This window comes from Amblyomma americanum, chromosome 8 (assembly GCF_052857255.1).
Source record: "Amblyomma americanum isolate KBUSLIRL-KWMA chromosome 8, ASM5285725v1, whole genome shotgun sequence".
Lineage (NCBI taxonomy): Eukaryota > Metazoa > Arthropoda > Arachnida > Ixodida > Ixodidae > Amblyomma > Amblyomma americanum.
Window position 1 is genome coordinate 129,396,411 of NC_135504.1, and position 25,780 is coordinate 129,422,190.

Sequence of the window (25,780 nt, forward strand, 5' to 3'; positions counted from 1 at the left end):
TCGATTTTACAAGTCTTCGAAGAGTAGACGAGAGAAAGGTGTAAACTTTTTCTCTCAGAACTGCGCGAAAACTTGTATTCCGGCTCAAAACAACGGGATACATCATTTTAGATCGAAACTAGCAAGATTCACGAGCATCGATTTGTTTACAAGTCGTCGACAAGTAGACGAGAGAAAGGTGTAAACTTTTTCTCTCAGAACTGAGCGAAAACTTGTATTCCGGCTCAAAACAGCGGAATACATCGTTTTAGATCGAAACTAGCAAGATTCACGAGCATCGATTTTACAAGTCGTCGAAGAGTAGACGAGAGAAAGGTGTAAACTTTTTCTCTCAGAACTGCACGAAAACTTGTATTCCGGCTCAAAACAACGGGATACATCATTTTAGATCGATAGTAGCAAGATTCACGAGCATCGATTTTACAAGTCCTCGAAGAGTAGACGAGAGAAAGGTGTAAACTTTTTCTCTCAGAACTGCACGAAAACTTGTATTCCGGCTCAAAACAACGGGATACATCGTTTTAGATCGAAACTAGCAAGATTGACGAGCATCGCTTTTACAAGTCGGCGATGAGTACACGAGGGAAAGGTGTAAACTTTTTTTCTCAGAACTGCGCGAAAACTTGTATACCGGCTCAAAACAACGGGATACATCGTTTTAGATCGAAACTAGCAAGATTCACGAGCATCGATTTGTTTACAAGTCGTCGACGAGTAGACGAGAGAAAGGTGTAAACTTTTTCTCTCAGAACTGCGCGAAAACTTGTATTACGGCTCAAAACAACGAGATACATCGTTTTAGATCGAAACTAGCAGGATTCACGAGCATCGATTTGTTTACAAGTCGTCGACGAGTAGACGAGAGAAAGGTGTAAAATTTTCTCTCAGAACTGCGCGAAAACTTGTATTACGGCTCAAAACAACGAGATACATCGTTTTAGATCGAAACTAGAAAGATTCACGAGCATCGATTTTACAAGTCGTCGAAGAGTAGACGAGAGAAAGGTGTAAACTTTTTCTCTCAGAACTGCACGAAAACTTGTATTCCGGCTCAAAACAACGGGATACATCATTTTAGATCGATAGTAGCAAGATTCACGAGCATCGATTTTACAAGTCCTCGAAGAGTAGACGAGAGAAAGGTGTAAACTTTTTCTCTCAGAACTGCACGAAAACTTGTATTCCGGCTCAAAACAACGGGATACATCGTTTTAGGTCGAAACTAGCATGATTTATTTATTTATTTATTCACGTTGCCTCACAGGCTCCAAGCATGGAGTATTGTGTGAGGGGGGGATTACATAAATAGGGGTAATAACAGGAGCATGAATGACACGATTATATAATGCTGATTGACTGTTAGTACTCATTAAACAGTAAGTACATCATTATACAATAGTTATTGACGCGTCAGTAATTAGAAAAAATGGCTGTTATTTCGGTCCTAAAAGAAGCTGGATCACGAATATTGACGATGTGTTCCGGAAGACCATTCCAGTGAACAATAGCCTGCGGCAAAGCGGATGAATTGAATGCAACAATTTTACAAGTCGTCGAATAGTAGACGAGAGAAAGGTGTAAACTTTTTCTCTCAGAACTGCACGAAAACTTGAATTCCGGCTCAAAACAACGGAATACATCGTTTTAGATCGAAACTAGCAAGATTCACGAGCATCGATTTTACAAGTCGTCGAAGAGTACACGAGAGAAAGGTGTAAACTTTTTCTCTCAGAACTGCGCGAAAACTTGTATTCCGGCTCAAAACAACGGGATTCATCGTTTTAGATCGAAACTAGCAAGATTCACGAGCATCGATTTTACAAGTCCTCGAAGAGTAGACGAGAGAAAGGTGTAAACTTTTTCTCTCAGAACTGCACGAAAACTTGTATTCCGGCTCAAAACAACGGGAAACATCGTTTTAGGTCGAAACTAGCATGATTCACGAGCATCAATTTTACAAGTCGTCGAATAGTAGACGAGAGAAAGGTGTAAACTTTTTCTCTCAGAACTGCGCGAAAACTTGTATTGCGACTCAAAACAACGTGATACATCGTTTTAGATCGAAACTAGCAAGATTCACGAGCATCGATTTTTCAAGTCTTCGAAGAGTAGACGAGATAGAGGTGTAAACTTTTTCTCTCAGAACTGCGCGAAAACTTGTATTACGGCTCAAAACAACGAGATACATCGTTTTAGATCGAAACTAGCAAGATTCACGAGCATCGATTTTACAAGTTCTCGAAGAGTAGACGAGAGAAAGGTGTAAACTTTTTCTCTCAGAACTGCGCGAAAACTTGTATTCCGGCTCAAAACAACGGGATACATCATTTTAGATCGAAACTAGCAAGATTCACGAGCATCGATTTGTTTACAAGTCGTCGACGAGTAGACGAGAGAAAGGTGTAAACTTTTTCTCTCAGAACTGCGCGAAAACTTGTATTACGGCTCAAAACAACGAGATACATCGTTTTAGATCGAAGCTCGCAAGATTCACGGGCATCGATTTTACAAGTCTTCGAAGAGTAGACGAGAGAAAGGTGTAAACTTTTTCTCTCAGAACTGCGCGAAAACTTGTATTCCGGCTCAAAACAACGGGATACATCGTTTTAGATCGAAACTAGCAAGATTCACGAACATCGATTTGTTTACAAGTCGTCGACAAGTAGACGAGAGAAAGGTGAGAACTTTTTCTCTCAGAACTGAGCGAAAACTTGTATTCCGGCTCAAAACAGCGGAATACATCGTTTTAGATCGAAACTAGCAAGATTCACGAGCATCGATTTTACAAGTCGTCGAAGAGTAGACGAGAGAAAGGTGTAAACTTTTTCTCTCAGAACTGCACGAAAACTTGTATTCCGGCTCAAAACAACGGGATACATCATTTTAGATCGAAACTAGCAAGATTCACGAGCATCGATTTTACAAGTCCTCGAAGAGTAGACGAGAGAAAGGTGTAAACTTTTTCTCTCAGAACTGCACGAAAACTTGTAATCCGGCTCAAAACAACGGGATACATCGTTTTAGATCGAAACTAGCAAGATTCACGAGCATCGCTTTTACAAGTCGTCGATGAGTACACGAGGGAAAGGTGTAAACTTTTTTTCTCAGAACTGCGCGGAAACTTGTAAACCGGCTCAAAACAACGGGATACATCGTTTTAGATCGAAACTAGCAAGATTCACGAGCATCGATTTGTTTACAAGTCGTCGACGTGTAGACGAGAGAAAGGTGTAAACTTTTTCTCTCAGAACTGCGCGAAAACTTGTATTACGGCTCAAAACAACGAGATACATCGTTTTAGATCGAAACTCGCAAGATTCACGGGCATCGATTTTACAAGTCTTCGAAGAGTAGACGAGAGAAAGGTGTAAACTTTTTCTCTCAGAAATGCGCGAAAACTTGTATTCCGGCTCAAAACAACGGGATTCATCGTTTTAGATCGAAACTAGCAAGATTCACGAGCATCGATTTTACAAGTCGTCGAATAGTAGACGAGAGAAAGGTGTAAACTTTTTCTCTCAGAACTGCGCGAAAATTTGTATTGCGACTCAAAACAACGTGATACATCGTTTTAGATCGAAACTAGCAAGATTCACGAGCATCGATTTTTCAAGTCTTCGAAGAGTAGACGAGATAGAGGTGTAAACGTTTTCTCTCAGAACTGCGCGAAAACTTGTATTACGGCTCAAAACAACGAGATACATCGTTTTAGATCGAAACTAGCAAGATTCACGAGCATCGATTTGTTTACAAGTCGTCGACGAGTAGACGAGAGAAAAGTGTAAACTTTTAATCTCAGAACTGCGCGAAAACTTGTATTACGGCTCAAAACAACGAGATACATCGTTTTAGATCGAAACTAGCAAGATTCACGAGCATCGATTTGTTTACAAGTCGTCGACGAGTAGACGAGAGAAAAGTGTAAACTTTTTCTCTCAGAACTGCGCGAAAACTTGTATTACGGCTCAAAACAACGAGATACATCGTTTTAGATCGAAACTCGCAAGATTCACGGGCATCGATTTTACAAGTCTTCGAAGAGTAGACGAGAGAAAGGTGTAAACTTTTTCTCTCAGAACTGCGCGAAAACTTGTATTCCGGCTCAAAACAACGGGATACATCGTTTTAGATCGAAACTAGCAAGATTCACGAGCATCGATTTGTTTACAAGTCGTCGACAAGTAGACGAGAGAAAGGTGTAAACTTTTTCTCTCAGAACTGAGCGAAAACTTGTATTCCGGCTCAAAACAGCGGAATACATCGTTTTAGATCGAAACTAGCAAGATTCACGAGCATCGATTTTACAAGTCGTCGAAGAGTAGACGAGAGAAAGGTGTACACTTTTTCTCTCAGAACTGCACGAAAATTTGTATTCCGGCTCAAAACAACGGGATACATCATTTTAGATCGATAGTAGCAAGATTCACGAGCATCGATTTTACAAGTCCTCGAAGAGTAGACGAGAGAAAGGTGTAAACTTTTTCTCTCAGAACTGCACGAAAACTTGTATTCCGGCTCAAAACAACGGGATACATCGTTTTAGATCGAAACTAGCAAGATTCACGAGCATCGCTTTTACAAGTCGTCGATGAGTACACGAGGGAAAGGTGTAAACTTTTTTTCTCAGAACTGCGCGAAAACTTGTATACCGGCTCAAAAAAAACGGGATACATCGTTTTAGATCGAAACTAGCAAGATTCACGAGCATCGATTTTACAAGTCGTCGAAGAGTAGACGAGAGAAAGGTGTAAACTTTTTCTCTCAGAACTGCGCGAAAATTTGTATTGCGACTCAAAACAACGTGATACATCGTTTTAGATCGAAACTAGCAAGATTGACGAGCATCGCTTTTACAAGTCGTCGATGAGTACACGAGGGAAAGGTGTAAACTTTTTTTCTCAGAACTGCGCGAAAACTTGTATACCGGCTCAAAACAACGGGATACATCGTTTTAGATCGAAACTAGCAAGATTCACGAGCATCGATTTGTTTACAAGTCGTCGACGAGTAGACGAGAGAAAGGTGTAAACTTTTTCTCTCAGAACTGCGCGAAAACTTGTATTACGGCTCAAAACAACGAGATACATCGTTTTAGATCGAAACTAGCAGGATTCACGAGCATCGATTTGTTTACAAGTCGTCGACGAGTAGACGAGAGAAAGGTGTAAACTTTTTCTCTCAGAACTGCGCGAAAACTTGTATTACGGCTCAAAACAACGAGATACATCGTTTTAGATCGAAACTCGCAAGATTCACGGGCATCGATTTTACAAGTCTTCGAAGAGTAGACGAGAGAAAGGTGTAAACTTTTTCTCTCAGAACTGCGCGAAAACTTGTATTCCGGCTCAAAACAACGGGATACATCGTTTTAGATCGAAACTAGCAAGATTCACGAGCATCGATTTGTTTACAAGTCGTCGACAAGTAGACGAGAGAAAGGTGTAAACTTTTTCTCTCAGAACTGAGCGAAAACTTGTATTCCGGCTCAAAACAGCGGAATACATCGTTTTAGATCGAAACTAGCAAGATTCACGAGCATCGATTTTACAAGTCGTCGAAGAGTAGACGAGAGAAAGGTGTAAACTTTTTCTCTCAGAACTGCACGAAAACTTGTATTCCGGCTCAAAACAACCGGATACATCATTTTAGATCGAAACTAGCAAGATTCACGAGCATCGATTTTACAAGTCCTCGAAGAGTAGACGAGAGAAAGGTGTAAACTTTTTCTCTCAGAACTGCACGAAAACTTGTATTCCGGCTCAAAACAACGGGATACATCGTTTTAGATCGAAACTAGCAAGATTCACGAGCATCGCTTTTACAAGTCGTCGATGAGTACACGAGGGAAAGGTGTAAACTTTTTTTCTCAGAACTGCGCGAAAACTTGTATACCGGCTCAAAAAAAACGGGATACATCGTTTTAGATCGAAACTAGCAAGATTCACGAGCATCGATTTTACAAGTCGTCGAAGAGTAGACGAGAGAAAGGTGTAAATTTTTTCTCTCAGAACTTCGCGAAAACTTGTATTCCGGCTCAAAACAACGGGATACATCGTTTTAGATCGAAACTAGCAAGATTCACGAGCATCGATTTTACAAGTCGTCGAAGAGTAGACGAGAGAAAGGTGTAAACTTTTTCTCTCAGAACTGCGCGAAAACTTGTATTCCGGCTCAAAACAACGGAATACATCGTTTTAGATCGAAACTAGCAAGATTCACGAGCATCGATTTTACAAGTCGTCGAAGAGTAGACGAGAGAAAGGTGTAAACTTTTTCTCTCAGAACTGCGCGAAAACTTGTATTCCGGCTCAAAACAACGGGATTCATCGTTTTAGATCGAAACTAGCAAGATTCACGAGCATCGAGTTTACAAGTCGTCGAATAGTAGACGAGAGAAAGGTGTAAACTTTTTCTCTCAGAACTGCGCGAAAACTTGTATTGCGACTCAAAACAACGTGATACATCGTTTTAGATCGAAACTAGCAAGATTCGCGAGAATCGATTTTACAAGTCCTCGAAGAGTAGACGAGAGAAAGGTGTAAACTTTTTCTCTCAGAACTGCGCGAAAACTTGTATTCCGGCTCAAAACAACGCGATACATCGTTTTAGATTGAAACTAGCAAGATTCACGAGCATCGATTTGTTTACAAGTCGTCGACGAGTAGACGAGAGAAAGGTGTAAACTTTTTCTCTCAGAACTGCGCGAAAACTTGTATTACGGCTCAAAACAACGAGATACATCGTTTTAGATCGAAACTAGCAGGATTCACGAGCATCGATTTGTTTACAAGTCGTCGACGAGTAGACGAGAGAAAGGTGTAAACTTTTTCTCTCAGAACTGCGCGAAAACTTGTATTACGGCTCAAAACAACGAGATACATCGTTTTAGATCGAAACTCGCAAGATTCACGGGCATCGATTTTACAAGTCTTCGAAGAGTAGACGAGAGAAAGGTGTAAACTTTTTCTCTCAGAACTGCGCGAAAACTTGTATTCCGGCTCAAAACAACGGGATACATCGTTTTAGATCGAAACTAGCAAGATTCACGAGCATCGATTTGTGTACAAGTCGTCGACAAGTAGACGAGAGAAAGGTGTAAACTTTTTCTCTCAGAACTGAGCGAAAACTTGTATTCCGGCTCAAAACAGCGGAATACATCGTTTTAGATCGAAACTAGCAAGATTCACGAGCATCGATTTTACAAGTCGTCGAAGAGTAGACGAGAGAAAGGTGTAAACTTTTTCTCTCAGAACTGCACGAAAACTTGTATTCAGGCTCAAAACAACCGGATACATCATTTTAGATCGAAACTAGCAAGATTCACGAGCATCGATTTTACAAGTCCTCGAAGAGTAGACGAGAGAAAGGTGTAAACTTTTTCTCTCAGAACTGCACGAAAACTTGTATTCCGGCTCAAAACAACGGGATACATTGTTTTAGATCGAAACTAGCAAGATTCACGAGCATCGCTTTTACAAGTCGTCGATGAGTACACGAGGGAAAGGTGTAAACTTTTTTTCTCAGAACTGCGCGAAAACTTGTATACCGGCTCAAAAAAAACGGGATACATCGTTTTAGATCGAAACTAGCAAGATTCACGAGCATCGATTTTACAAGTCGTCGAAGAGTAGACGAGAGAAAGGTGTAAATTTTTTCTCTCAGAACTTCGCGAAAACTTGTATTCCGGCTCAAAACAACGGGATACATCGTTTTAGATCGAAACTAGCAAGATTCACGAGCATCGATTTTACAAGTCGTCGAAGAGTAGACGAGAGAAAGGTGTAAACTTTTTCTCTCAGAACTGCGCGAAAACTTGTATTCCGGCTCAAAACAACGGAATACATCGTTTTAGATCGAAACTAGCAAGATTCACGAGCATCGATTTTACAAGTCGTCGAAGAGTAGACGAGAGAAAGGTGTAAACTTTTTCTCTCAGAACTGCGCGAAAACTTGTATTCCGGCTCAAAACAACGGGATTCATCGTTTTAGATCGAAACTAGCAAGATTCACGAGCATCGAGTTTACAAGTCGTCGAATAGTAGACGAGAGAAAGGTGTAAACTTTTTCTCTCAGAACTGCGCGAAAACTTGTATTGCGACTCAAAACAACGCGATACATCGTTTTAGATCAAAACTAGCAAGATTCACGAGCATCGATTTTACAAGTCCTCGAAGAGTGGACGAGAGAAAGGTGTAAACTTTTTCTCTCAGAACTGCGCGAAAACATGTATTTCGTCTCAAAACAACGGGATACATTGTTTTAGATCGAAACTAGCAAGATTCACGAGCATTGATTTTACGAGTAGTCGAGGAGTAGACGAGAGAAAGGTGTAAACTTTTTCTCTCAGAACTGCACTAAAACTTCTATTCCGGCTCAAAACAACGGGATACATCGTTTTAGATCGAAACTAGCAAGATTCACGAGTATCGATTTTACAAGTCGTCGAAGAGTAGACGAGAGAAAGGTGTAAACTTTTTCTCTCAGAACTGCGCGAAAATTTGTATTCCGGCTCAAAACAACGGGATTCATCGTTTTAGATCGAAACTAGCAAGATTCACGAGCATCGATTTTACAAGTCGTTGAAGAGTAGACGAGAGAAAGGTGTAAACTTTTTCTCTCAGAACTGCACGAAAACTTGTATTCCGGCTCAAAACAACGGGATACATCGTTTTAGATCGAAACTAGCAAGATTCACGGGCATCGATTTTACAAGTCTTCGAAGAGTAGACGAGAGAAAGGTGTAAACTTTTTCTCTCAGAACTGCGCGAAAACTTGTATTCCGGCTCAAAACAACGGGATTCATCGTTTTAGATCGAAACTAGCAAGATTCACGAGCATCGATTTTACAAGTCCTCGAAGAGTAGACGAGAGAAAGGTGTAAACTTTTTCTCTCAGAACTGCACGAAAACTTGTATTCCGGCTCAAAACAACGGGATACATCGTTTTAGGTCGAAACTAGCATGATTAACGAGCATCGATTTTACAAGTCGTCGAATAGTAGACGAGAGAAAGGTGTAAACTTTTTCTCTCAGAACTGCGCGAAAATTTGTATTGCGACTCAAAACAACGTGATACATCGTTTTAGATCGAAACTAGCAAGATTCACGAGCATCGATTTTTCAAGTCTTCGAAGAGTAGACGAGATAGAGGTGTAAACGTTTTCTCTCAGAACTGCGCGAAAACTTGTATTACGGCTCAAAACAACGAGATACATCGTTTTAGATCGAAACTAGCAAGATTCACGGGCATCGATTTTACAAGTCTTCGAAGAGTAGACGAGAGAAAGGTGTAAACTTTTTCTCTCAGAACTGCGCGAAAACTTGTATTCCGGCTCAAAACAACGGGATACATCGTTTTAGATCGAAACTAGCAAGATTCACGAGCATCGATTTGTTTACAAGTCGTCGACAAGTAGACGAGAGAAAGGTGTAAACTTTTTCTCTCAGAACTGAGCGAAAACTTGTATTCCGGCTCAAAACAGCGGAATACATCGTTTTAGATCGAAACTAGCAAGATTCACGAGCATCGATTTTACAAGTCGTCGAAGAGTAGACGAGAGAAAGGTGTAAACTTTTTCTCTCAGAACTGCACGAAAACTTGTATTCCGGCTCAAAACAATGGGATACATCATTTTAGATCGATAGTAGCAAGATTCACGAGCATCGATTTTACAAGTCCTCGAAGAGTAGACGAGAGAAAGGTGTAAACTTTTTCTCTCAGAACTGCACGAAAACTTGTATTCCGGCTCAAAACAACGGGATACATCGTTTTAGATCGAAACTAGCAAGATTGACGAGCATCGCTTTTACAAGTCGTCGATGAGTACACGAGGGAAAGGTGTAAACTTTTTTTCTCAGAACTGCGCGAAAACTTGTATACCGGCTCAAAACAACGGGATACATCGTTTTAGATCGAAACTAGCAAGATTCACGAGCATCGATTTGTTTACAAGTCGTCGACGAGTAGACGAGAGAAAGGTGTAAAATTTTCTCTCAGAACTGCGCGAAAACTTGTATTACGGCTCAAAACAACGAGATACATCGTTTTAGATCGAAACTAGCAGGATTCACGAGCATCGATTTGTTTACAAGTCGTCGACGAGTAGACGAGAGAAAGGTGTAAACTTTTTCTCTCAGAACTGCGCGAAAACTTGTATTACGGCTCAAAACAACGAGATACATCGTTTTAGATCGAAACTCGCAAGATTCACGGGCATCGATTTTACAAGTCTTCGAAGAGTAGACGAGAGAAAGGTGTAAACTTTTTCTCTCAGAACTGCGCGAAAACTTGTATTCCGGCTCAAAACAACGGGATACATCGTTTTAGATCGAAACTAGCAAGATTCACGAGCATCGATTTGTTTACAAGTCGTCGACAAGTAGACGAGAGAAAGGTGTAAACTTTTTCTCTCAGAACTGAGCGAAAACTTGTATTCCGGCTCAAAACAGCGGAATACATCGTTTTAGATCGAAACTAGCAAGATTCACGAGCATCGATTTTACAAGTCGTCGAAGAGTAGACGAGAGAAAGGTGTAAACTTTTTCTCTCAGAACTGCACGAAAACTTGTATTCCGGCTCAAAACAACCGGATACATCATTTTAGATCGAAACTAGCAAGATTCACGAGCATCGATTTTACAAGTCCTCGAAGAGTAGACGAGAGAAAGGTGTAAACTTTTTCTCTCAGAACTGCACGAAAACTTGTATTCCGGCTCAAAACAACGGCATACATCGTTTTAGATCGAAACTAGCAAGATTCACGAGCATCGCTTTTACAAGTCGTCGATGAGTACACGAGGGAAAGGTGTAAACTTTTTTTCTCAGAACTGCGCGAAAACTTGTATACCGGCTAAAAAAAAACGGGATACATCGTTTTAGATCGAAACTAGCAAGATTCACGAGCATCGATTTTACAAGTCGTCGAAGAGTAGACGAGAGAAAGGTGTAAATTTTTTCTCTCAGAACTTCGCGAAAACTTGTATTCCGGCTCAAAACAACGGGATACATCGTTTTAGATCGAAACTAGCAAGATTCACGAGCATCGATTTTACAAGTCGTCGAAGAGTAGACGAGAGAAAGGTGTAAACTTTTTCTCTCAGAACTGCGCGAAAACTTGTATTCCGGCTCAAAACAACGGAATACATCGTTTTAGATCGAAACTAGCAAGATTCACGAGCATCGATTTTACAAGTCGTCGAAGAGTAGACGAGAGAAAGGTGTAAACTTTTTCTCTCAGAACTGCGCGAAAACTTGTATTCCGGCTCAAAACAACGGGATTCATCGTTTTAGATCGAAACTAGCAAGATTCACGAGCATCGAGTTTACAAGTCGTCGAATAGTAGACGAGAGAAAGGTGTAAACTTTTTCTCTCAGAACTGCGCGAAAACTTGTATTGCGACTCAAAACAACGTGATACATCGTTTTAGATCGAAACTAGCAAGATTCGCGAGAATTGATTTTACAAGTCCTCGAAGAGTAGACGAGAGAAAGGTGTAAACTTTTTCTCTCAGAACTGCGCGAAAACTTGTATTCCGGCTCAAAACAACGCGATACATCGTTTTAGATCAAAACTAGCAAGATTCACGAGCATCGATTTTACAAGTCCTCGAAGAGTGGACGAGAGAAAGGTGTAAACTTTTTCTCTCAGAACTGCGCGAAAACATGTATTTCGTCTCAAAACAACGGGATACATTGTTTTAGATCGAAACTAGCAAGATTCACGAGCATTGATTTTACGAGTAGTCGAGGAGTAGACGAGAGAAAGGTGTAAACTTTTTCTCTCAGAACTGCACTAAAACTTCTATTCCGGCTCAAAACAACGGGATACATCGTTTTAGATCGAAACTAGCAAGATTCACGAGTATCGATTTTACAAGTCGTCGAAGAGTAGACGAGAGAAAGGTGTAAACTTTTTCTCTCAGAACTGCGCGAAAATTTGTATTCCGGCTCAAAACAACGGGATTCATCGTTTTAGATCGAAACTAGCAAGATTCACGAGCATCGATTTTACAAGTCGTTGAAGAGTAGACGAGAGAAAGGTGTAAACTTTTTCTCTCAGAACTGCACGAAAACTTGTATTCCGGCTCAAAACAACGGGATACATCGTTTTAGATCGAAACTAGCAAGATTCACGGGCATCGATTTTACAAGTCTTCGAAGAGTAGACGAGAGAAAGGTGTAAACTTTTTCTCTCAGAACTGCGCGAAAACTTGTATTCCGGCTCAAAACAACGGGATTCATCGTTTTAGATCGAAACTAGCAAGATTCACGAGCATCGATTTTACAAGTCCTCGAAGAGTAGACGAGAGAAAGGTGTAAACTTTTTCTCTCAGAACTGCACGAAAACTTGTATTCCGGCTCAAAACAACAGGATACATCGTTTTAGGTCGAAACTAGCATGATTAACGAGCATCGATTTTACAAGTCGTCGAATAGTAGACGAGAGAAAGGTGTAAACTTTTTCTCTCAGAACTGCGCGAAAATTTGTATTGCGACTCAAAACAACGTGATACATCGTTTTAGATCGAAACTAGCAAGATTCACGAGCATCGATTTTTCAAGTCTTCGAAGAGTAGACGAGATAGAGGTGTAAACGTTTTCTCTCAGAACTGCGCGAAAACTTGTATTACGGCTCAAAACAACGAGATACATCGTTTTAGATCGAAACTAGCAAGATTCACGAGCATCGATTTGTTTACAAGTCGTCGACGAGTAGACGAGAGAAAAGTGTAAACTTTTAATCTCAGAACTGCGCGAAAACTTGTATTACGGCTCAAAACAACGAGATACATCGTTTTAGATTGAAACTAGCAAGATTCACGAGCATCGATTTGTTTACAAGTCGTCGACGAGTAGACGAGAGAAAAGTGTAAACTTTTTCTCTCAGAACTGCGCGAAAACTTGTATTACGGCTCAAAACAACGAGATACATCGTTTTAGATCGAAACTCGCAAGATTCACGGGCATCGATTTTACAAGTCTTCGAAGAGTAGACGAGAGAAAGGTGTAAACTTTTTCTCTCAGAACTGCGCGAAAACTTGTATTCCGGCTCAAAACAACGGGATACATCGTTTTAGATCGAAACTAGCAAGATTCACGAGCATCGATTTGTTTACAAGTCGTCGACAAGTAGACGAGAGAAAGGTGTAAACTTTTTCTCTCAGAACTGAGCGAAAACTTGTATTCCGGCTCAAAACAGCGGAATACATCGTTTTAGATCGAAACTAGCAAGATTCACGAGCATCGATTTTACAAGTCGTCGAAGAGTAGACGAGAGAAAGGTGTAAACTTTTTCTCTCAGAACTGCACGAAAACTTGTATTCCGGCTCAAAACAACGGGATACATCATTTTAGATCGATAGTAGCAAGATTCACGAGCATCGATTTTACAAGTCCTCGAAGAGTAGGCGAGAGAAAGGTGTAAACTTTTTCTCTCAGAACTGCACGAAAACTTGTATTCCGGCTCAAAACAACGGGATACATCGTTTTAGATCGAAACTAGCAAGATTGACGAGCATCGCTTTTACAAGTCGTCGATGAGTACACGAGGGAAAGGTGTAAACTTTTTTTCTCAGAACTGCGCGAAAACTTGTATACCGGCTCAAAACAACGGGATACATCGTTTTAGATCGAAACTAGCAAGATTCACGAGCATCGATTTGTTTACAAGTCGTCGACGAGTAGACGAGAGAAAGGTGTAAACTTTTTCTCTCAGAACTGCGCGAAAACTTGTATTACGGCTCAAAACAACGAGATACATCGTTTTAGATCGAAACTAGCAGGATTCACGAGCATCGATTTGTTTACAAGTCGTCGACGAGTAGACGAGAGAAAGGTGTAAACTTTTTCTCTCAGAACTGCGCGAAAACTTGTATTACGGCTCAAAACAACGAGATACATCGTTTTAGATCGAAACTCGCAAGATTCACGGGCATCGATTTTACAAGTCTTCGAAGAGTAGACGAGAGAAAGGTGTAAACTTTTTCTCTCAGAACTGCGCGAAAACTTGTATTCCGGCTCAAAACAACGGGATACATCGTTTTAGATCGAAACTAGCAAGATTCACGAGCATCGATTTGTTTACAAGTCGTCGACAAGTAGACGAGAGAAAGGTGTAAACTTTTTCTCTCAGAACTGAGCGAAAACTTGTATTCCGGCTCAAAACAGCGGAATACATCGTTTTAGATCGAAACTAGCAAGATTCACGAGCATCGATTTTACAAGTCGTCGAAGAGTACGCGAGAGAAAGGTGTAAACTTTTTCTCTCAGAACTGCACGAAAACTTGTATTCCGGCTCAAAACAACCGGATACATCATTTTAGATCGAAACTAGCAAGATTCACGAGCATCGATTTTACAAGTCCTCGAAGAGTAGACGAGAGAAAGGTGTAAAATTTTTCTCTCAGAACTGCACGAAAACTTGTATTCCGGCTCAAAACAACGGGATACATCGTTTTAGATCGAAACTAGCAAGATTCACGAGCATCGCTTTTACAAGTCGTCGATGAGTACACGAGGGAAAGGTGTAAACTTTTTTTCTCAGAACTGCGCGAAAACTTGTATACCGGCTCAAAAAAAACGGGATACATCGTTTTAGATCGAAACTAGCAAGATTCACGAGCATCGATTTTACAAGTCGTCGAAGAGTAGACGAGAGAAAGGTGTAAATTTTTTCTCTCAGAACTTCGCGAAAACTTGTATTCCGGCTCAAAACAACGGGATACATCGTTTTAGATCGAAACTAGCAAGATTCACGAGCATCGATTTTACAAGTCGTCGAAGAGTAGACGAGAGAAAGGTGTAAGCTTTTTCTCTCAGAACTGCGCGAAAACTTGTATTACGGCTCAAAACAACGAGATACATCGTTTTAGATCGAAACTAGCAAGATTCACGAGCATCGATTTGTTTACAAGTCGTCGACGAGTAGACGAGAGAAAAGTGTAAACTTTTAATCTCAGAACTGCGCGAAAACTTGTATTACGGCTCAAAACAACGGGATACATCGTTTTAGATCGAAACTAGCAAGATTCACGAGCATCGATTTTTCAAGTCTTCGAAGAGTAGACGAGATAGAGGTGTAAACGTTTTCTCTCAGAACTGCGCGAAAACTTGTATTACGGCTCAAAACAACGAGATACATCGTTTTAGATCGAAACTAGCAAGATTCACGAGCATCGATTTGTTTACAAGTCGTCGACGAGTAGACGAGAGAAAAGTGTAAACTTTTAATCTCAGAACTGCGCGAAAACTTGTATTACGGCTCAAAACAACGAGATACATCGTTTTAGATCGAAACTAGCAAGATTCACGAGCATCGATTTGTTTACAAGTCGTCGACGAGTAGACGAGAGAAAAGTGTAAACTTTTTCTCTCAGAACTGCGCGAAAACTTGTATTACGGCTCAAAACAACGAGATACATCGTTTTAGATCGAAACTCGCAAGATTCACGGGCACCGATTTTACAAGTCTTCGAAGAGTAGACGAGAGAAAGGTGTAAACTTTTTCTCTCAGAACTGCGCGAAAACTTGTATTCCGGCTCAAAACAACGGGATACATCGTTTTAGATCGAAACTAGCAAGATTCACGAGCATCGATTTGTTTACAAGTCGTCGACAAGTAGACGAGAGAAAGGTGTAAACTTTTTCTCTCAGAACTGAGCGAAAACTTGTATTCCGGCTCAAAACAGCGGAATACATCGTTTTAGATCGAAACTAGCAAGATTCACGAGCATCGATTTTACAAGTCGTCGAAGAGTAGACGAGAGAAAGGTGTAAACTTTTTCTCTCAGAACTGCACGAAAACTTGTATTCCGGCTCAAAACAACGGGATACATCATTTTAGATCGATAGTAGCAAGATTCACGAGCATCGATTTTACAAGTCCTCGAAGAGTAGACGAGAGAAAGGTGTAAACTTTTTCTCTCAGAACTGCACGAAAACTTGTATTCCGGCTCAAAACAACGGGATACATCGTTTTAGATCGAAACTAGCAAGATTGACGAGCATCGCTTTTACAAGTCGTCGATGAGTACACGAGGGAAAGGTGTAAACTTTTTTTCTCAGAACTGCGCGAAAACTTGTATACCGGCTCAAAACAACGGGATACATCGTTTTAGATCGAAACTAGCAAGATTCACGAGCATCGATTTGTTTACAAGTCGTGGACGAGTAGACGAGAGAAAGGTGTAAACTTTTTCTCTCAGAACTGCGCGAAAACTTGTATTACGGCTCAAAACAACGAGATACATCGTTTTAGATTGAAACTAGCAGGATTCACGAGCATCGATTTGTTTACAAGTCGTCGACGAGTAGACGAGAGAAAGGTGTAAACTTTTTCTCTCAGAACTGCGCGAAAACTTGTATTACGGCTCAAAACAACGAGATACATCGTTTTAGATCGAAACTCGCAAGATTCACGGGCATCGATTTTACAAGTCTTCGAAGAGTAGACGAGAGAAAGGTGTAAACTTTTTCTCTCAGAACTGCGCGAAAACTTGTATTCCGGCTCAAAACAACGGGATACATCGTTTTAGATCGAAACTAGCAAGATTCACGAGCATCGATTTGTTTACAAGTCGTCGACAAGTAGACGAGAGAAAGGTGTAATCTTTTTCTCTCAGAACTGAGCGAAAACTTGTATTCCGGCTCAAAACAGCGGAATACATCGTTTTAGATCGAAACCAGCAAGATTCACGAGCATCGATTTTACAAGTCGTCGAAGAGTAGACGAGAGAAAGGTGTAAACTTTTTCTCTCAGAACTGCACGAAAACTTGTATTCCGGCTCAAAACAACCGGATACATCATTTTAGATCGAAACTAGCAAGATTCACGAGCATCGATTTTACAAGTCCTCGAAGAGTAGACGAGAGAAAGGTGTAAACTTTTTCTCTCAGAACTGCACGAAAACTTGTATTCCGGCTCAAAACAACGGGATACATCGTTTTAGATCGAAACTAGCAAGATTCACGAGCATCGCTTTTACAAGTCGTCGATGAGTACACGAGGGAAAGGTGTAAACTTTTTTTCTCAGAACTGCGCGAAAACTTGTATACCGGCTCAAAAAAAACGGGATACATCGTTTTAGATCGAAACTAGCAAGATTCACGAGCATCGATTTTACAAGTCGTCGAAGAGTAGACGAGAGAAAGGTGTAAATTTTTTCTCTCAGAACTTCGCGAAAACTTGTATTCCGGCTCAAAACAACGGGATACATCGTTTTAGATCGAAACTAGCAAGATTCACGAGCATCGATTTTACAAGTCGTCGAAGAGTAGACGAGAGAAAGGTGTAAACTTTTTCTCTCAGAACTGCGCGAAAACTTGTATTCCGGCTCAAAACAACGGAATACATCGTTTTAGATCGAAACTAGCAAGATTCACGAGCATCGATTTTACAAGTCGTCGAAGAGTAGACGAGAGAAAGGTGTAAACTTTTTCTCTCAGAACTGCGCGAAAACTTGTATTCCGGCTCAAAACAACGGGATTCATCGTTTTAGATCGAAACTAGCAAGATTCACGAGCATCGAGTTTACAAGTCGTCGAATAGTAGACGAGAGAAAGGTGTAAACGTTTTCTCTCAGAACTGCGCGAAAACTTGTATTGCGACTCAAAACAACGTGATACATCGTTTTAGATCGAAACTAGCAAGATTCACGAGAATCGATTTTACAAGTCCTCGAAGAGTAGACGAGAGAAAGGTGTAAACTTTTTCTCTCAGAACTGCGCGAAAACTTGTATTCCGGCTCAAAACAACGCGATACATCGTTTTAGATCAAAACTAGCAAGATTCACGAGCATCGATTTTACAAGTCCTCGAAGAGTGGACGAGAGAAAGGTGTAAACTTTTTCTCTCAGAACTGCGCGAAAACATGTATTTCGTCTCAAAACAACGGGATACATTGTTTTAGATCGAAACTAGCAAGATTCACGAGCATCGATTTTACGAGTAGTCGAGGAGTAGACGAGAGAAAGGTGTAAACTTTTTCTCTCAGAACTGCACTAAAACTTCTATTCCGGCTCAAAACAACGGGATACATCGTTTTAGATCGAAACTAGCAAGATTCACGAGTATCGATTTTACAAGTCGTCGAAGAGTAGACGAGAGAAAGGTGTAAACTTTTTCTCTCAGAACTGCGCGAAAATTTGTATTCCGGCTCAAAACAACGGGATTCATCGTTTTAGATCGAAACTAGCAAGATTCACGAGCATCGATTTTACAAGTCGTCGAAGAGTAGACGAGAGAAAGGTGTAAACGTTTTCTCTCAGAACTGCACGAAAACTTGTATTCCGGCTCAAAACAACGGGATACATCGTTTTAGATCGAAACTAGCAAGATTCACGGGCATCGATTTTACAAGTCTTCGAAGAGTAGACGAGAGAAAGGTGTAAACTTTTTCTCTCAGAACGGCGCGAAAACTTGTATTCCGGCTCAAAACAACGGGATACATCGTTTTAGGTCGAAACTAGCAAGATTCACGAGCATCGATTTTACAAGTCGTCGCAGAGTGGACGAGAGAAAGGTGTAAACGTTTTCTCTCAGAACTGCGCGAAAACTTGTATACCGGCTCAAAAAGCGGGATACATCGTTTTAGATCGAAACTAGCAAGATTCACGAGCATCGATTTTACAAGTCGTCGAAGAGTATACGAGAGAAAGGTGTAAACTTTTTCTCTCAGACTGCGCGAAAACTTGTATTCCGGCTCAAAGCAACAGAATGCATCGTTTTATATCGAAACCAGCAAGATTCACGAGCATCGATTTTACAAGTCGTCGACGAGTAGACGAGAGAAAGGTGTAAACTTTTTCACTCAGAACTGCGCGAAAACTTGTATTCCGGCTCAAAACAACGGGATTCATCGTTTTAGATCGAAACTAGCAAGATTCACGAGCATCGATTTTACAAGTCCTCGAAGAGTAGACGAGAGAAAGGTGTAAACTTTTTCTCTCAGAACTGCACGAAAACTTGTATTCCGGCTCAAAACAACGGGATACATCGTTTTAGGTCGAAACTAGCATGATTAACGAGCATCGATTTTACAAGTCGTCGAATAGTAGACGAGAGAAAGGTGTAAACGTTTTCTCTCAGAACTGCGCGAAAATTTGTATTGCGACTCAAAACAACGTGATACATCGTTTTAGATCGAAACTAGCAAGATTCACGAGCATCGATTTTTCAAGTCTTCGAAGAGTAGACGAGATAGAGGTGTAAACGTTTTCTCTCAGAACTGCGCGAAAACTTGTATTACGGCTCAAAACAACGAGATACATCGTTTTAGATCGAAACTAGCAAGATTCACGAGCATCGATTTGTTTACAAGTCGTCGACGAGTAGACGAGAGAAAAGTGTAAACTTTTAATCTCAGAACTGCGCGAAACCTTGTATTACGGCTCAAAACAACGAGATACATCGTTTTAGATCGAAACTAGCAAGATTCACGAGCATCGATTTGTTTACAAGTCGTCGACGAGTAGACGAGAGAAAAGTGTAAACTTTTTCTCTCAGAACTGCGCGAAAACTTGTATTACGGCTCAAAACAACGAGATACATCGTTTTAGATCGAAACTCGCAAGATTCACGGGCATCGATTTTACAAGTCTTCGAAGAGTAGACGAGAGAAAGGTGTAAACTTTTTCTCTCAGAACTGCGCGAAAACTTGTATTCCGGCTCAAAACAACGGGATACATCGTTTTAGATCGAAACTAGCAAGATTCACGAGCATCGATTTGTTTACAAGTCGTCGACAAGTAGACGAGAGAAAGGTGTAAACTTTTTCTCTCAGAACTGAGCGAAAACTTGTATTCCGGCTCAAAACAGCGGAATACATCGTTTTAGATAGAAACTAGCAAGATTCACGAGCATCGATTTTACAAGTCGTCGAAGAGTAGACGAGAGAAAGGTGTAAACTTTTTCTCTCAGAACTGCACGAAAACTTGTATTCCGGCTCAAAACAACGGGATACATCATTTTAGATCGATAGTAGCAAGATTCACGAGCATCGATTTTACAAGTCCTCGAAGAGTAGACGAGAGAAAGGTGTAAACTTTTTCTCTCAGAACTGCACGAAAACTTGTATTCCGGCTCAAAACAACGGGATACATCGTTTTAAATCGAAACTAGCAAGATTGACGAGCATCGCTTTTACAAGTCGTCGATGAGTACACGAGGGAAAGGTGTAAACTTTTTTTCTCAGAACTGCGCGAAAACTTGTATACCGGCTCAAAACAACGGGATACATCGTTTTAGATCGAAACTAGCAAGATTCACGAGCATCGATTTGTTTACAAGTCGTCGACGAGTAGACGAGAGAAAGGTGTAAACTTTTTCTCTCAGAACTGCGCGAAAACTTGTATTACGGCTCAAAACAACGAGATACATCGTTTTAGATCGAAACTCGCAAGATTCACGGGCATCGATTTTACAAGTCTTCGAAGAGTAGACGAGAGAAAGGTGTAAACTTTTTCTCTCAGAACTGCGCGAAAACTTGTATTCCGGCTCAAAACAACGGGATACATCGTTTTAGATCGAAACTAGCAAGATTCACGAGCATCGATTTGTTTACAAGTCGTCGACAAGTAGACGAGAGAAAGGTGTAAACTTTTTCTCTCAGAACTGAGCGAAAACTTGTATTCCGGCTCAAAACAGCGGAATACATCGTTTTAGATCGAAACTAGCAAGATTCACGAGCATCGATTTTACAAGTCGTCGAAGAGTAGACGAGAGAAAGGTGTAAACTTTTTCTCTCAGAACTGCACGAAAACTTGTATTCCGGCTCAAAACAACCGGATACATCATTTTAGATCGAAACTAGCAAGATTCACGAGCATCGATTTTACAAGTCCTCGAAGAGTAGACGAGAGAAAGGTGTAAACTTTTTCTCTCAGAACTGCACGAAAACTTGTATTCCGGCTCAAAACAACGGGATACATCGTTTTAGATCGAAACTAGCAAGATTCACGAGCATCGCTTTTACAAGTCGTCGATGAGTACACGAGGGAAAGGTGTAAACTTTTTTTCTCAGAACTGCGCGAAAACTTGTATACCGGCTCAAAAAAAACGGGATACATCGTTTTAGATCGAAACTAGCAAGATTCACGAGCATCGATTTTACAAGTCGTCGAAGAGTAGACGAGAGAAAGGTGTAAATTTTTTCTCTCAGAACTTCGCGAAAACTTGTATTCCGGCTCAAAACAACGGGATACATCGTTTTAGATTGAAACTAGCAAGATTCACGAGCATCGATTTTACAAGTCGTCGAAGAGTAGACGAGAGAAAGGTGTAAACTTTTTCTCTCAGAACTGCGCGAAAACTTGTATTCCGGCTCAAAACAACGGAATACATCGTTTTAGATCGAAACTAGCAAGATTCACGAGCATCGATTTTACAAGTCGTCGAAGAGTAGACGAGAGAAAGGTGTAAACTTTTTCTCTCAGAACTGCGCGAAAACTTGTATTCCGGCTCAAAACAACGGGATTCATCGTTTTAGATCGAAACTAGCAAGATTCACGAGCATCGAGTTTACAAGTCGTCGAATAGTAGACGAGAGAAAGGTGTAAACTTTTTCTCTCAGAACTGCGCGAAAACTTGTATTGCGACTCAAAACAACGTGATACATCGTTTTAGATCGAAACTAGCAAGATTCACGAGAATCGATTTTACAAGTCCTCGAAGAGTAGACGAGAGAAAGGTGTAAACTTTTTCTCTCAGAACTGCGCGAAAACTTGTATTCCGGCTCAAAACAACGCGATACATCGTTTTAGATCAAAACTAGCAAGATTCACGAGCATCGATTTTACAAGTCCTCGAAGAGTGGACGAGAGAAAGGTGTAAACTTTTTCTCTCAGAACTGCGCGAAAACATGTATTTCGTCTCAAAACAACGGGATACATTGTTTTAGATCGAAACTAGCAAGATTCACGAGCATCGATTTTACGAGTAGTCGAGGAGTAGACGAGAGAAAGGTGTAAACTTTTTCTCTCAGAACTGCACTAAAACTTCTATTCCGGCTCAAAACAACGGGATACATCGTTTTAGATCGAAACTAGCAAGATTCACGAGTATCGATTTTACAAGTCGTCGAAGAGTAGACGAGAGAAAGGTGTAAACTTTTTCTCTCAGAACTGCGCGAAAATTTGTATTCCGGCTCAAAACAACGGGATTCATCGTTTTAGATCGAAACTAGCAAGATTCACGAGCATCGATTTGTTTACAAGTCGTCGACGAGTAGACGAGAGAAAAGTGTAAACTTTTTCTCTCAGAACTGCACGAAAACTTGTATTCCGGCTCAAAACAACGGGATACATCGTTTTAGATCGAAACTAGCAAGATTCACGGGCATCGATTTTACAAGTCTTCGAAGAGTAGACGAGAGAAAGGTGTAAACTTTTTCTCTCAGAACGGCGCGAAAACTTGTATTCCGGCTCAAAACAACGGGATACATCGTTTTAGGTCGAAACTAGCAAGATTCACGAGCATCGATTTTACAAGTCGTCGCAGAGTGGACGAGAGAAAGGTGTAAACGTTTTCTCTCAGAACTGCGCGAAAACTTGTATTACGGCTCAAAACAACGAGATACATCGTTTTAGATCGAAACTAGCAAGATTCACGAGCATCGATTTGTTTACAAGTCGTCGACGAGTAGACGAGAGAAAAGTGTAAACTTTTAATCTCAGAACTGCGCGAAAACTTGTATTACGGCTCAAAACAACGAGATACATCGTTTTAGATCGAAACTAGCAAGATTCACGAGCATCGATTTGTTTACAAGTCGTCGACAAGTAGACGAGAGAAAGGTGTAAACTTTTTCTCTCAGAACTGAGCGAAAACTTGTATTCCGGCTCAAAACAGCGGAATACATCGTTTTAGATCGAAACTAGCAAGATTCACGAGCATCGATTTTACAAGTCGTCGAAGAGTAGACGAGAGAAAGGTGTAAACTTTTTCTCTCAGAACTGCACGAAAACTTGTATTCCGGCTCAAAACAACCGGATACATCATTTTAGATCGAAACTAGCAAGATTCACGAGCATCGATTTTACAAGTCCTCGAAGAGTAGACGAGAGAAAGGTGTAAACTTTTTCTCTCAGAACTGCACGAAAACTTGTATTCCGGCTCAAAACAACGGGATACATCGTTTTAGATCGAAACTAGCAAGATTCACGAGCATCGCTTTTACAAGTCGTCGATGAGTACACGAGGGAAAGGTGTAAACTTTTTTTCTCAGAACTGCGCGAAAACTTGTATACCGGCTCAAAAAAAACGGGATACATCGTTTTAGATCGAAACTAGCAAGATTCACGAGCATCGATTTTACAAGTCGTCGAAGAGTAGACGAGAGAAAGGTGTAAATTTTTTCTCTCAGAACTTCGCGAAAACTTGTATTCCGGCTCAAAACAACGGGATACATCGTTTTAGATTGAAACTAGCAAGATTCACGAGCATCGATTTTACAAGTCGTCGAAGAGTAGACGAGAGAAAGGTGTAAACTTTTTCTCTCAGAACTGCGCGAAAACTTGTATTCCGGCTCAAAACAACGGAATACATCGTTTTAGATCGAAACTAGCAAGATTCACGAGCATCGATTTTACAAGTCGTCGAAGAGTAGACGAGAGAAAGGTGTAAACTTTTTCTCTCAGAACTGCGCGAAAACTTGTATTCCGGCTCAAAACAACGGGATTCATCGTTTTAGATCGAAACTAGCAAGATTCACGAGCATCGAGTTTACAAGTCGTCGAATAGTAGACGAGAGAAAGGTGTAAACTTTTTCTCTCAGAACTGCGCGAAAACTTGTATTGCGACTCAAAACAACGTGATACATCGTTTTAGATCGAAACTAGCAAGATTCACGAGAATCGATTTTACAAGTCCTCGAAGAGTAGACGAGAGAAAGGTGTAAACTTTTTCTCTCAGAACTGCGCGAAAACTTGTATTCCGGCTCAAAACAACGCGATACATCGTTTTAGATCAAAACTAGCAAGATTCACGAGCATCGATTTTACAAGTCCTCGAAGAGTGGACGAGAGAAAGGTGTAAACTTTTTCTCTCAGAACTGCGCGAAAACATGTATTTCGTCTCAAAACAACGGGATACATTGTTTTAGATCGAAACTAGCAAGATTCACGAGCATCGATTTTACGAGTAGTCGAGGAGTAGACGAGAGAAAGGTGTAAACTTTTTCTCTCAGAACTGCACTAAAACTTCTATTCCGGCTCAAAACAACGGGATACATCGTTTTAGATCGAAACTAGCAAGATTCACGAGTATCGATTTTACAAGTCGTCGAAGAGTAGACGAGAGAAAGGTGTAAACTTTTTCTCTCAGAACTGCGCGAAAATTTGTATTCCGGCTCAAAACAACGGGATTCATCGTTTTAGATCGAAACTAGCAAGATTCACGAGCATCGATTTTACAAGTCGTCGAAGAGTAGACGAGAGAAAGGTGTAAACTTTTTCTCTCAGAACTGCACGAAAACTTGTATTCCGGCTCAAAACAACGGGATACATCGTTTTAGATCGAAACTAGCAAGATTCACGGGCATCGATTTTACAAGTCTTCGAAGAGTAGACGAGAGAAAGGTGTAAACTTTTTCTCTCAGAACGGCGCGAAAACTTGTATTCCGGCTCAAAACAACGGGATACATCGTTTTAGGTCGAAACTAGCAAGATTCACGAGCATCGATTTTACAAGTCGTCGCAGAGTGGACGAGAGAAAGGTGTAAACGTTTTCTCTCAGAACTGCGCGAAAACTTGTATTACGGCTCAAAACAACGAGATACATCGTTTTAGATCGAAACTAGCAAGATTCACGAGCATCGATTTGTTTACAAGTCGTCGACGAGTAGACGAGAGAAAAGTGTAAACTTTTAATCTCAGAACTGCGCGAAAACTTGTATTACGGCTCAAAACAACGAGATACATCGTTTTAGATCGAAACTAGCAAGATTCACGAGCATCGATTTGTTTACAAGTCGTCGACGAGTAGACGAGAGAAAAGTGTAAACTTTTTCTCTCAGAACTGCGCGAAAACTTGTATTACGGCTCAAAACAACGAGATACATCGTTTTAGATCGAAACTCGCAAGATTCACGGGCATCGATTTTACAAGTCTTCGAAGAGTAGACGAGAGAAAGGTGTAAACTTTTTCTCTCAGAACTGCACGAAAACTTGTATTCCGGCTCAAAACAACGGGATACATTGTTTTAGATCGAAACTAGCAAGATTGACGAGCATCGCTTTTACAAGTCGTCGATGAGTACACGAGGGAAAGGTGTAAACTTTTTCTCTCAGAACTGAGCGAAAACTTGTATTCCGGCTCAAAACAGCGGAATACATCGTTTTAGATCGAAACTAGCAAGATTCACGAGCATCGATTTTACAAGTCGTCGAAGAGTAGACGAGAGAAAGGTGTAAACTTTTTCTCTCAGAACTGCACGAAAACTTGTATTCCGGCTCAAAACAACCGGATACATCATTTTAGATCGAAACTAGCAAGATTCACGAGCATCGATTTTACAAGTCCTCGAAGAGTAGACGACAGAAAGGTGTAAACTTTTTCTCTCAGAACTGCACGAAAACTTGTATTCCGGCTCAAAACAACGGGATACATCGTTTTAGATCGAAACTAGCAAGATTCAAGAGCATCGCTTTTACAAGTCGTCGATGAGTACACGAGGGAAAGGTGTAAACTTTTTTTCTCAGAACTGCGCGAAAACTTGTATACCGGCTCAAAAAAAACGGGATACATCGTTTTAGATCCAAACTAGCAAGATTCACGAGCATCGATTTT